A 14,407-nucleotide genomic window follows, 5' to 3' on the forward strand; every position below is an offset into this window, starting at 1 on the left:
ATTTTTTCCCTCTACCCCACCCACTGCCACCTCCCCCACTCTTTTTTCTACCTACAGTAATCACAAGGTTACGCATATAAATCTTTTGCTAGCCTGTGATCATCTTAAGAGCACTGTTTGCATAGCGTTGGCTTCCCGCTGAGATCGCTCTGCTCTGACTATTCTCAGAAGAGCGTAAAATTCTAGGCCCGCAGTCGAACGCAGGGAACATTTTTTTCGCCCGGAATTACAGTGGGAGCTCAGCAGATAGTATCAGATTTATGAAAGGCAATAGCAGTAAATTGGACGCTGAGCTGGAAGCAGTTCCCGACTACTGTGTATTTGCCCCCGTGTTAGCTTACATTACTCGTTTCTTTACAATAGATTCTGAGACCTTGTCTCATTTTATTACGTTGTTAACTTACTGCGGAGGTATTCATTTAGTCAAATACGTGTTCACATCGCGTAACTGTAGTTGCAAACAAATTTCTCTTCTCGTGCAGTGTTCAGAATGTTTCTCCGTGGCATCACAAAGCGTTTCAGTGATGTACAATGTGGTACAACTCAACATGGATTAACCTGTCATAACCAGGATCAACAGTCGCGAAGAAAGTTTTGAAAGAAATTGATCGTGTAAAATTATTCGATTTACTTCACTATTTCAATTTCAGCTTTTGGGCCATTATCAAAAGTTATACAGCATGAACAAAACAAATAGCTCGAAACGTATTTCAAGCACATTATGGTAGACAGGCAATGTCATGGAACGTTTTCCTGAGAAAAGAAATTTGGTTAACATCAGTATATGTTTAAGCATCAGAATGTCTTTTCTGAAAGTACCTTCATGAAATGTAGCCATGTACGGAAGTAGGACATTGACGATAGACAGTTTAGATGAGAAGGGAATAGAAGCTTTTGAAATGTGGTGCTACAGAAAAATGCTGAACATTAGCTGATAGATCACGCAATCAATGACGAGATTCTAACAGAATTCAGGTTGAAAGAAATATGTGGCGCAAACTGACCAGTGGAAGGGACAGGTTGACACAACACATTCCGAGACAACAAGGGATCATCAGTTTAGTACAAAAAAAGTTCAAATGTGTGTGAAATCTTATGGGACTTAACTGCTAAGGTCATCAGTCCATAAGCGTACACACTATTAACCTAAATGAGCCTACGGACCAACACACACATTCATGCCCGATGGAGGACTCGAACCTCCGCCGGGACCAGCCGCACAGTCCATGACTGAGCGCCCCTAGACCGCTCGGCTAATCCCGCGCTGCCTCACCAGTTTAGTAGTGGAGGGAAGTATGGGGAATAAAAATCGTAGAGGTACATCAAGAGATGAATATAATAAGCAGATTCAAAAGAATAAATGTCGTAGCAGTTAGTCAGAGATGAAGAGGCTTGCACAGGATAGAGTAGTATGGAAAGCTGCATGAAACCAGTGTTTGAACTGAAGACAACAACAGCAACAACAACAACAGCAACGTGACCCGCCCTGAGTGTTAATATTATCTGTTGGGCTGCCTATCGTAAGGTACATACAATACTTCTGGTCTAGTATTATTTGTTCATCCTCTACCTAAATGCAATCAGATACACAGATTATCACTTGTTAATAACCCAACACAACACAATAAGTGTTTCACGTTTAAAACTAGACACGTAAGATCATAAAACCATTTTTTGCGGAGTTTTGACCGATAATAATGGGAGTCCCGACGCCTTACACTGTCGAAGACTATATGGTTGGTGACCACCTTCTACCCCCATGCACCGAGCCAGGGGCGCAGTGTTTAGTTTGCAGTCCTAATTCATCGACACCGACCACCACAGTGCCTCGAAACGGCATCAAGAAGGCGCTGACATATGAGACAATGGAAAGAGCAGGCAGCGCCACATATCCAGGTAGACGTAGTTCAGAGCCCCTTGTCAACGCTGACTTAACCAGCCGCCCATTGCTGGTCGGTGCCTTTCGGTAGCAGACTTCGAGAGCGAGAGTGAGAATACGAAGACGGTACTTAGCCTGCATTCTGCGTCTGGCAGTAGTATACAAAGGTACTGGCATGTAGGAGGCACGGGAATAAAACTAAGCACGTCACGCTACTTCATAACATGAAGTTAGGCTATTTTAAAAAAAAAATAAAGAGTCCTGTCAATTAGAAAATTCATTGTACAGGTAATTTCGGATTCCTGCCATCGGCCATCGCAACTTCTCTCCTTCTTTGTTTGGGTCGGTCACGACAGCTAGGACTCTGGTCTAGTGTACATGAGAATGACTGTTCAAATCCCGATCCAGTCAGATTTAGGTGCCCCGTGATTCCCCTAAATAGCTCCAGACGAATGTCGGGAAAAGACACGGCCGATTTCTTTCCTCATCCTTTCGTAATCTGAGCTGATGGTTCATCTCTGATGATCGCGATGTCGACGGTACGTTAAACCCTAAAATTCCTTCCTTCTCTTTTTAACAACATGCACACGGCGTGCTGTTAGGTCGCATGTGGTCCTAATGTTCGTTAAAGTAGCCGAGACTGCACATCAAGCGTGCAGTGTCGCCGATTATTCGTGAGAGATCGTTGGGGGGAGCTACAAAATGACTAATATCTGCAGTTGTGAGTTTCCTCTTACACCGAAAGGCGCCACCATAGAGCTAAAGCTGTTCATCTGCTATAAGAGTAGCAGAATCTGTACGTTGTGCGCAAACTGGTTTACTATGTGCATCATTCAAGCGGAGTGTCACTGTAGGATTCTGGCCCACATGCTGGCTGAAAATTATTTCTGAAGATCAAAGGTGCGCGTGTGGTATGTATACGTTTCCGTTCGAAGAACATGCAGTCCAGAAACTGTATGCCAACAGCAAAATCGCAGTGAGCAGTGAGCACTGAGGTAATCATCCTGCCAACACACCCTGATGAATAGCTCTTTGGTAAAGCGCCCTGCCCTGCTACGTGATGAAGTTCGTATCTGCCTGCTCCACACGTTAGACAGGAATCGGCTACCCTTCAAGGGGCCGAAGACGTAATAACATCATGGGGAGAGATCTTAACTATGGGTTCGTTACTCAAGTTTCTCCCAATTGTCCTTAATGGATGACGCTCGCCTCTCAAATCGACCGATTTTTTGTGTCGAATCGTGGCCACATTGGAACTTGGCACGCCTTTCCACAATAATGGTTTCCGACAGACATGCTGCCCCACACACATCCTTCATTGTCGATGGATGTCTACCAGTGTTTGTCCTTCGGCAGCCAAGAAAAGAATAACAGCACGTTTGTTCTCCTTGGACGTATTTCGTAATTGCGTCGCCGTAGTTCAGGCTTCCAGATTAACAGTACGCATACGAATGCCACACTAATTCCTTACTTACAAGTCGGTGCTTATTTACCTGCATCAAGTCGCGCTGCCGGCCACGGTGGTCTAGCGGTTCTGGCGCTGCAGTCCGGAACCGCGGGACTGCTACGGTCGCAGGTTCGAATCCTGCCTCGGGCATGGGTGTGTGTGATGTCCTTAGTTAGGTTTAAGTAGTTCTAAGTTCTAGGGGACTTATGACCTAAGATGTTGAGTCCCATAGTGCTCAGAGCCATTTTTTGAACCAAGTCGCGCTAGTTTTCATATACGCTGAAGCAACGCCTTCAAATGGAAACTTTCGATCGCCCCTTAAACATTTCTCACTGTAGACATTTGTGAGAGGCCTTACCGTGAACAACACAGACCAGGAAATTTGGCGCTGCGGGGAGAATTTCACACTGGTGTTTAGCTGTCACCGGAAAATCGATAATATTTTATACTTTTCAAGACGGTTTTATTAATTTCATGATACATTCAAAACGATCAGAAATTCGAATCTCTACACTCACAGTAAAATCATTCCTAAATACGTTACGAGAGTACGGTACAGGATATAATAAAGTTGTTTGTATTGAGCCACTCCTTGACAGTGCTGCCTTTTCTGTCTTCTGAACCGCAAATAACGTCTCCAATACACAATGCTGGATCATTATGAACACATTACAACATGCGGAATGAAACGCTCTTTAACATCTTTAAATAGTAAGTATTATAATAGCTTGCTATGAAAACATGTATCCCTCAAAGTAAGTCACAAAAGATATATCTGTATACACTGACAATGACTCAACAAAACTTTATGATCTCCTAATTAACAGCTTATTTGTTAACTTTGGAAAGCTACACAGCCTTGAATCTGCATGGCGTGTACTACAAGAGCCCTTGGCAAGTTTATCGGAGCGTTATGGCGTTATGTCTTCCTATAGCTCAAACAGTTTCCGTATATTACGGGCTGGTAGTTTGTGGGAGCGGAACTTACGCCCGACAGTTCTGACGTTGCCGTTGATAATGGAAGCAAGAACAAAGTAGTGTGAAGACACGTTCATAGGATTTGATGACATGGCAAAAGTATTCAATAAAGTCAAATGGTGCAAGGTGTTCAAAATTCTTAGAAAAATAGGGGTGAGCTATAGGGAAAGACGGCTGACGTACCACAACCAAGAGGAAACACTAAGAGTGGAAGACCAAGAACAAAGCGCTCGGATTAAAAAGAATGTAAGACAGGGACGCAGCCTTTTACCCATACTGTTCAATCTATGCATCGATGAAGCAATTACGGAAATAAAAGAATGGCTGAAGAGTGGACTCAAAATTCAAGGTGAAAGGACATCAATGATAAGATTCGCATGTACCATCCCTATCACAGTGAAAAGAATGAAAACTTACAGGATGTGCAGAATTGAATGAATAGTGTGATGAGTACAGCGTTTGGATGGAGGCTAATTCGAAGAAAAACGAAAGTGATGATATGTAGCAGAAATAAGAACAGCGAGAAACTTAACGGCATAATTGCTGATCAGAAAGTAGATATGGAATTGTGCTACCTAGGCAGCAAAATAACCGATGACGGTCGGAGTAGGGAGGGCACCAAAATCAGAATGTCACTGGCAGAAAGGGGTGTCCTGATCAAGAGAAGCCGTCTGGTATGAAACTGGGTCGCAATTTGAGAAAGAAATGACGAAAATGTACGTTTGGAGCACAGCAATGTTTGGTAGTGAAACTCGACCTGTGAGAAAACCGAAACAGAAGAGAATCGAAGCTTTTCAGATGTGGTGCCACAGAAGAATGTTGGAAATCAGGTGGAGGTGAGAAGGCGCGAATGGGGAGGCTCTCTACAGAACAGATGCGGAAAGGAATATATGGAAAAACTGACAAGAAGAAGGCACAGGATGGTAGGATACGTATTAAGACATCAGGGAATAACATTCATGGTACTGGAGAGTGCTGTAGACAGTGAAAACAGTAGAGGAAGACAGCGAATGGAGTAAATCCGGCAAATAACTGCGGACGTATGTTGCAAATGTGAGATGAAGAGGTTGACATTGGAGAGCAATACTTGGCAGTCCGCGTCAAACAAGTCAGAAAACTGGTGAATCTAACAAAAAAAAACATCAGTACGAACGTAATTCATCCTACCAGGCGACGCGTTTCCATTGATTCACAGGAAAGTCTAGACTCTTACGTGTCCGCTGTACTCATAATTTACGATTTATTTTGGGCCAACTTTCGAACACTTAGGGGTCGTGTGTTGCGGAGCATCATATTCAACAATGAGTCCATAATAGTGTTCTGTAAAATACTCGTACCAGCACCGGCACTGTACTGTGACGCCATTTTTGTCACAAAGGGCAGTCTTTTCCGCATTACACAGCGGGCTATCCTCTGACCTCCACGTTCTGTTCTTCAGCGACGAAGTTCAACCTATCGTCCAGTCGTAGATTCATCATCCATCAAACAGTTTCTATAGCCACCCACGACAGTATCATGCCCACAGCCGACCAGCTTCGTCGTTTCCATATTCCCTGGTGGCTGGTTATAACAAGATTCCTTTTGTCAAAATCACTTATGACAATTAATATCCCCATTTGCTGCCAGTGTCAACGCAAGAGTGATTCCCCATTGAACTGCCCTCCGCTTACCACTTTCCTTATATATTCGCTTCATGTGCCGGCCACAACACGCGAGCGCATGCGCATGTATATACACACCGATGAACCAAAACATTATGACCAACTGCTTAATAGCTTATTTTTCTGTCTTTGGAACGAATTACATCAATAACTCTGGGTATCATGAATCTGACAATTTGGTGGTAAGGTTGTGGACCTAGGACCAAGATGAGCTCCATAGGATTTACATCAGGCGAATTTCGTAGCCGAGAGATCAAGGTGAATTCACTATAATACTCCTCAAACTAATGTAGCACGCCTCTGGCTCCGAGACACGGACAGTTATACTGCTGAAAGACGACATCGCCTTCAGGAAAGATGTCAAACATGATGCGTGCAGGTAGTTCGCAGTTGCCAGCGTATCTCCAATTGCTTTCACAGAACCCATGCAAGCGCAGGAGAACGTCTTCCGTAAGGTGGTACTGCTGTTGCGGCAGCGCAAACTACACGACGACGGCGTTTGCCCAGACGATCGTCGACCTAATGTAACAAAAATGGTATTCATCTGACGAGCAGACATGTTCAATTGATCGACGGTAGAATCCCGATGGTGCTATTGTAATTGACGATATCGCTGGGTCAGCATGTGAATACGTAGGGGTGGTTTGTGCGGAGCTCCATATTCAACAATGTACGATGAACCGTGTGCTCCTAAACAATTCTGCGTGCCTCGGCATTGTGCTCTTTCGGCAGAGATGCCACCATCTATCCTCCTTTACAGAGCAAACAAGCCTCCGAACTCCACGTTCGGTGAAGAGATATAAACCTGTAATGAAACTTGCTGCTCTTCTTTCAAAATTTCTCTATTCACTGTCTCAATCCTGTCTACTATTTACGCGAGAAATGTTCAAATTTTGGTCGAACGAGGGTTTTGTAGCCGTACACCCTTTGTGGGTTATCTACCATTCCTGAGCATGCTTCCAGTGGATACGTGTATGGAGCCTGCCTTACCTGCGGTTAGTTTCATGTGGCCATTTGGCTTAGCCCGTTAGCTTTAAGGTTCGTCACTTAATCCACTTGGGCGCGAACGTGAGGAGGACCTTATGGTCAGTGACAAAGCTGCCAGTATAATTTGTGTCCAGTTGTGAGATTCCGAACGCCGTACCTGGTGGACGGTACGAGTATCTGCTGCCTTTTTCCGGCTGTTCCAGCGGTCAGGCGCCTGCCTGCCAATAGTCCATTACAGGCCGTGGACGCGGCTGGCAGCGCTACGGCACGTTTTATGGCACAGCCAACGATTAGGCAAGCCGTTAATGGCGAATCGCGGTGCGGCTGGAGAGCCTGCTTTCAGCGCTCCTCGCGTACACAGAGCACATCGCACTACAAGTGCGTTCTGTGTTGTTTCAAATACTTGCCTAACAAGTTGCTGCCCTCACTTTGTCCATGAGTATTTAGCACTTCTTCAGTACACAGCAAATTCAACGCTGGAGAGACTAGTCAATGAAATGACGCATCTCACTGTGTACAAATTGTAGGCCGTTCACATTCAACTACTCTTTCGGCGACCTGTTCTACTTCAGTGTTTACAGCCTCGGTCCCAGAAGATGCCAAAGAATACACATTTTCCGAACTCATGAAAACGATCCTTGTGTGGTTGGCTATTTCTATGATTTTTCATTCCCTCTATTTTTAGTGCTATAAGCCATTGGTTAAAATATATTACCTATCGGTTTACGAACCCTTTCAGTACCTTCAGCTGTTGAGTCCGCCCCGTTAGCCCGTCGGTCCAACGCACGGCTTTCCGGATTGGGAAGGAGCGCCTGGTCCTCAGCACGAATCCGTCCCGGACTTGTGTCGAGGTCCGGTGAGCCGGCCAGTCTGTGGATAGTTTTTAGGCGGTTTTCCATCTGCCTTGGTGAATGCGGGATGATTCCCCTTATTCCGCCTCAGTTACACTATGTCGGCGATTCCTGCGAAAACAAGTTCTCCACGTACGCGTACACCACCATTACTGTACCACGCAAATATAGGGGTTACAATCGTCTGGTGTGAGACGGTCCCTGTGGGGGGGGGGAGGGGTGAGGGGGAGGGGGAGGGGGAGGGGGAGGGGGGAGGGGATCCGCCGGGGGCCGAACCGCACAATAACCCTGAAAGAGCGTTTCGGTGTCGGGCGGCGGACAGATGAAGTGGACTTCGGTAGTCGTCGTGGGGTCGTGGACCACTGCGGCTACGGCGGGAATGGAGCCTCTCCGTCGTTTCTGGGTCCCCAGTTAACATCAATTCAATACTGTTTCTTTACGTTAAAGACGTTATATAGCTTTAAATCACTTTCAGTATCTCTGGCCCTACTTCAACTATCAGTTTACTGTCACCCAACTAGACGTGTCCCCTTTTCTTCCCTTCAAATTCCGCCTTTGTTGTTGTTGTTGTTGTTGTGGTCCTCAGTCCTGAGACTGGTTTGATGCAGCTCTCCATGCTACTCTATCCTGTGCAAGCTTCTTCATCTCCCAGTACGTCCTTCTGAATCTGCTTAGTGTATTCATCTCTTGGTCTCCCTCTACGATTTTTACCCTCCACGCTGCCCTCCAATACTAAATTGGTGATCCCTTGATGCCTCTGAACATGTCCTACCAACCGGTCCCTTCTTCTGGTCAAGTTGTGCCACAAACTTCTCTTCTCCCCAATGCTATTCAATACTTCCTCATTAGTTATGTGATCTACCCATCTTATCTTCAGCATTCTTCTGTAGCACCACATTTCGAAAGCTTCTATTCTCTTCTTGTCCAAACTATTTATCGTCCATGTTTCACTTCCATACATGGCTACACTCCACACAAATACTTTCAGAAATGACTTACTTAAATCTATACTCGATGTTAACAAATTTCTCTTCTTCAGAAACGCTCTCCTTGCCATTGCCAGTCTACATTTTATATCCTCTCTACTTCGACCATCATCAGTTATTTTGCTCCCCAAATAGCAAAACTCCTTTACTACTTTAAGTGCCTCATTTCCTAATCTAATTCCCTCAGCATCACCCAACTTAATTCGACTACATTCCATTATCCTCGTTTTGCTTTTGTTGATGTTCATCTTATATCCTCCTTTCAAGACGCTATCCATTCCGTTCAACTGCTCTTCCAAGTCCTTTGCTGTCCCTGACAGAATTACAATGTCATCGGCGAACCTCAAAGTTTTTATTTCTTCTCCACGGGTTTTAATACCTACTCCGAATTTTTCTTTTGTTTCCTTTATTGCTTGCTCAATATACAGATTGGATAACATCGGGGAGAGGCTACAACCCTGTCTTACTCCCTTCCCAACAACTGCTTCCCTTTCATGTCCTTCGACTCTTATAACTGCCATCTGGTTTCTGTACAAATTGTAAATAGCCTTTCGCTGCCTGTATTTTACCCCTGCCACCTTTAGAATATGAAAGAGAGTATTCCAGTCAACATTGTCAAAAGCTTTCTCTAAGTCTACAAATGCTAGAAACGTAGGTTTGCCTTTCCTTAATCTTTCTTCTAAGATATGTCGTAAGGTCAGTATTGCCTCACGTGTTCCAGTATTTCTACGGAATCCAAACTGATCTTCCCCGAGGTCGGCTTCTACTAGTTTTTCCATTCGTCTGTAAAGAATTCGTGTTAGTATTTTGCAGCTGTGGCTTATTAAACTGACTGTTAGGTAATTTTCACATCTGTCAACACAAGCTTTCATTGGGATTGGAATTATTATATTCTTCTTGAAGTCTGAGGGTATTTTGCCTGTTTCATACATCTTGCTCACCAGATCGTAGAGTTTTGTCAGGACTGGCTCTCCCAAGGCCGTCAGTAATTCCAATGGAATGTTCCGCCTATCACCGGCTATTTATTTTTACTCCAGCTAACTACCAAACATATCGTCCAATTTTGAACACTCAATAATTCGACGTTACGGAGGTGATCTCCGCGTAATGTCTCAACCTAGGTTTTTGTACCTCATCCTGTTTCATAATGTAATCCACAGAGAATCGATAATTGCGTACGGCACTGTAATGACTGGCTATACATTATGTATGATCATATCCTTTTATTCTTTAATTACTGCCATTTTCGTAGCTTTCACCTAATACCAAATTTATATTCCGTTACTTCTAATGAGGAACTCCCTGCAACACTAAGAATTAATTACAAATTCATTACCTGCTAGATGTTAGCTTTCGTGAAACAATGTGCTGTGTATGTGAATTGCAATTGCGTTCCATATGAAATTAAATTCGAAATGGATTTTCTTAATTCGTTAGCCATTTGTGTGGTAATGTTCTTGTTAAACCGTTACTCACTGAATAATGTATTTTTGTAGCTACAAATACATGAAGAAGAATCTTAAGTGAATAAAGTCCAGTGACGTGAGTAGATTTACATCTTCAATGGAAACTGGAGGGATTACTTTCAAAAGCTGTGCACTCAAAAGGTTGCAGAGCAATTCAGGTATCTCGATGAGTGGCTAGTGCATATCTTTCTTATGAGAATGAAAATATAACTGCAGCTCCTCTTACGGATGCTAGGCCACTCTAATGAATTCTAGCCCACTTTTGACCACACAGTCAGTACACTGTGGAACTGAATTGTTGGAAACTGATAGAAACCTCTCCACAGACCCTCATGGAGTGACGGCGTATGACGTGATTGATTTGTTCAGTGACATTAACTTCAGCAGCCTCCGTGGTGCTGTAACAAGAGTATGGGCCATTATCCGGCACCAGGTTTCACCCTTCTCTCATCTTCATAAAACCACTAACATGATAGGATATAATCTTGATTATCTCGTGCTGCACAGCTGGTTCATGTTCATAAGAACCACCACAGGTACGAAAGGTACATTTATTATATCAGGCCCCGATCCGTTCACTGGACATCAGGTAACTGCCAAAAATCTTCATATCAATTCCTCGAGACAGTTGCCGGTGTTGCCTCATGATGTTCATTGAAAGAACCATTTGATGCTCAAGCAATTTATAAGTTTGGCGGTGATATATACTTTTCGATAAGTGAAACAACACTGGCACTTGCGCATCCCTGTTGTTGGGAACTTGTCGGGGGGGGATTCACAATGCTACTGTGGAGGTTTCCGCAAACGGAACTGTGATGGAAGAAACTTAAGAGCAGGGGAAGTACTCTGAATGTCTTTGATTAACGAATCATTTACAGTCACTTCCAGCTACAGTACTTGGTCGCGGATCCCATTTTCACTTTGTCCTGACGAGAGCCATTTGTAAAGGTGACGAATCAGAGTGACGATAGTACCTTGCACTTTGATTGATTCAAATGTGGTTCAAATGGCTCTGAGCACTATGGGACTTAACATCTTAGGTTATCAGTCCCCTAGAACTTAGAACTACTTAAACCTAACTAACCTAAGGACATCACACACATCCATGCCCGAGGCAGGATTCGAACCTGCGACCGTCGCAGTCCCGCGGTTCCGGACTGTAGCGCCTAGAACCGTACGGCCACCGCGGCCGGCTTTGATTGATTGCACTAGTGGATTCATCAACAATATTACTTAGACCATTGAGCTTTCCCTCACTCTACGGCTGAATACTGTTTGTTCGTGGACACTTGTCGCCGTGTACACAAACATACACCGTTCCTGTGGAATATAAAATGTAACTTACGAGATAAAACAACCAATCAGCAGCACAGCGTGAGATTTTCAAGCGTATTCTTCGTTGAGCCACAAATAATGTAGATTTAAACACAATCTATCGGGGTTGGAACACCATTTGAACATTTTGTACAAATTAAAATTTGTTGCCCTTTTCCATGTTTTACGGATTAAATAAACTTTTTTAAACTTCGCCTTCTGCAAAATGCATTTTTTGTTTGTTTAGTTTCTATCGTTTAAGCAATACACATGCGGCGATTAAAAGGAGATCCACACATGATTACACGTAGGTGTCGTAGAATGTGTATTTAAGCCACATGGACAATCAACATGCTGAAGGAGTATTTTAAAACCTTAGACGGCCATAACTTGACTGAACTCTCTTAACGCGAAAACATTACGAACAGCTGAACACACCTTCGCAAAAACCAATCCTTCTTTGGTAAGAATATTTTGAGCTATTCTTTGAACCTGTTGATTATAATTCTGGCCTATAGTTTGTTAGTTTTGCCAAGCTGGCTTATTTCTCGGTAGTTGTTGCAAACATATTTACGAGTAGAGCGAAATATACTGTGTTAATAATTTCAGAGGTTTGTTCACTGAAGCTATTGTGATACGGTTTATAATGATTTTTGAAATGACGAAGATATACGGTTATAAAAAAATCTGTAATGAACAGAACCATGTTTTGCTAGATAGTTAAACAAATGGCTTTGGGGATTTACACTGCTGTATGGTATTACAACGCACTCTGTTTGCGCTATAGCATATGCTTCTGCTTTCAGCTTTGTAACAAAAATGGAAACCAACACAAGTAGTTGTGATCAAGTAATGCCAAGTAATTAGATATTATTTCCTAATGGCAAGTTGAATTTAAGTTAAGTACATACGCTCCGTCACATTTTGCATGATTATCGATGCAGATAAAAATATGGTAGAGGATGGCTCCACTACTCAAGGTCATACTTAGCATTTAAAAAATTAATTTCCTTAAATAAGCAGAACGTTAGAGCACACCAGTTCGATAGCTACAGGACAGAAAATATGTCGAATAACTGAATAAGAGACGTTCGCTTTTTTACAGGAGTATTAATAACTAGGAGAGCAAAAACTGTGTGTCAGAACTGTAGAAGTTTTGGCGATAGTCTCAGACACAGTCTGAGTGATCACGAGGATTGACGATTTCATATTCACTCTAGCATCGTTGAAGTAGCAGATGTGATGAAATATAATTGCTCGTCAAATCAGTTGCCCTCCCTATTCTTTTGAGGCTTCAGCACTCGGTGAACACTTGTGCTGTGAGACTAAGTGGCCTTTCTGCTGAATACAACGACTCTGAAACTACGTAATGTCCATTCGGAGGCCAACTAAAATGTCCATCTTGTTGCTCTCCGACAACTATTTAAACACTCACATTAAGAGACAAACAGTAAACCAACGAAAGTGAAACTGCTTTTTGTCACCACTCTAAGCGGATCTTTTTGTGGCAGTCTGGTGGGTCCGGCCTGTGATGTTAATCTGCATCACCCGTGCGACTTTTGGTCCACAATTCACATTGCAGTTAGATCACTCCACGTGATACCTGAAATGTTTAAAGTTGAACAAAGCTCTTCCCACTCCCTGGTTCCCGGGTTCGATTCCCGGCGGGGTCAGGGATTTTCTCTGCCTCGTGATGGCTGGGTGTTGTGTGCTGTCCTTAGGTTAGTTAGGTTTAAGTAGTTCTAAGTTCTAGGGGACTTATGACCACAGCAGTTGAGTCCCATAGTGCTCAGAGCCATTTGAACCATTTTGAACAAAGCTCCGAATGGCACTGGAAACGGAATCCAACTCTGTGCTGATTCTGTCAGTGAGTGAGCCCATATTTTAACCAAACTATACCGTCCGTACCTCGAACCCTGAAATGTGCCAGTATTTAGAAGAAAGAACAGGTCACACCGGTTTAAAAGTAATATCGATCACCTGAAACTCAATTCTCACTTTTGTCATATGACATCATAGGAGTGGGTGTAGGTAGTCAGATGGATGCAGTATTCCTTTACTTCTGAAAAGCATTTTCTTGGAAACTCCTCATACACTTATTAACCAGTGCGCAACCCTATGTTGTATGAAGTGAAAAACGTGATTGACTGAGGCTATCTTGGTACGAAATACGCAACAAGTTGTATTGGATGGTGAGTCATCAATAGACGCAGAAATACCTTCAGTTGTACTCCAGGATAGTGTGCTCTGACTATTGACTTTGGTATTGTATACGAATGATCTCGCGGAAAATATTGATAGTAACCTGAGAAAGTTTCGGACACTGATTTTTCGATATACGGGAGCAAAATAAACGGCAGGTGGAAACCCTTGTCCGAAACCATCATCCACTGAGGCAACAGATAATCGCATTCGTAGGGAACAAGGTCTGTGTAAGCAGCAACAAGCTCCAGCTTCTCAATTGTCATTAAAGACCATCAGTCGCAATCATTAAATACCGAACAACACTGAGAGATGTTCCACCTACTGTCCGTCAGCGTACTTAGTCACAAATGCTGTCGAAAGGGTGGTCTGGTGGCAGGCAGTAGCGCCTACATGTTTTGACGCTCTGTAGCATTTTCGGACACGGGTTCCTATCCTCGATTTGTTCCTCAAGACACACTCTACAACTCCCTGAATTACGTCATAACGTTTCAGGGACAACCAGTGTAAAATAAAAATAATTTATTGACGTCAATAAGTATTGAGACCAAAATTTCCAAATCATAGATAATACCCGTATACCTAAGGAATATCACCTCTCTCACCGCTTCGGGAGGACACAAATGTAGTATTAAT

This window comes from Schistocerca americana, chromosome 4 (assembly GCF_021461395.2).
Source record: "Schistocerca americana isolate TAMUIC-IGC-003095 chromosome 4, iqSchAmer2.1, whole genome shotgun sequence".
NCBI lineage: Eukaryota > Metazoa > Arthropoda > Insecta > Orthoptera > Acrididae > Schistocerca > Schistocerca americana.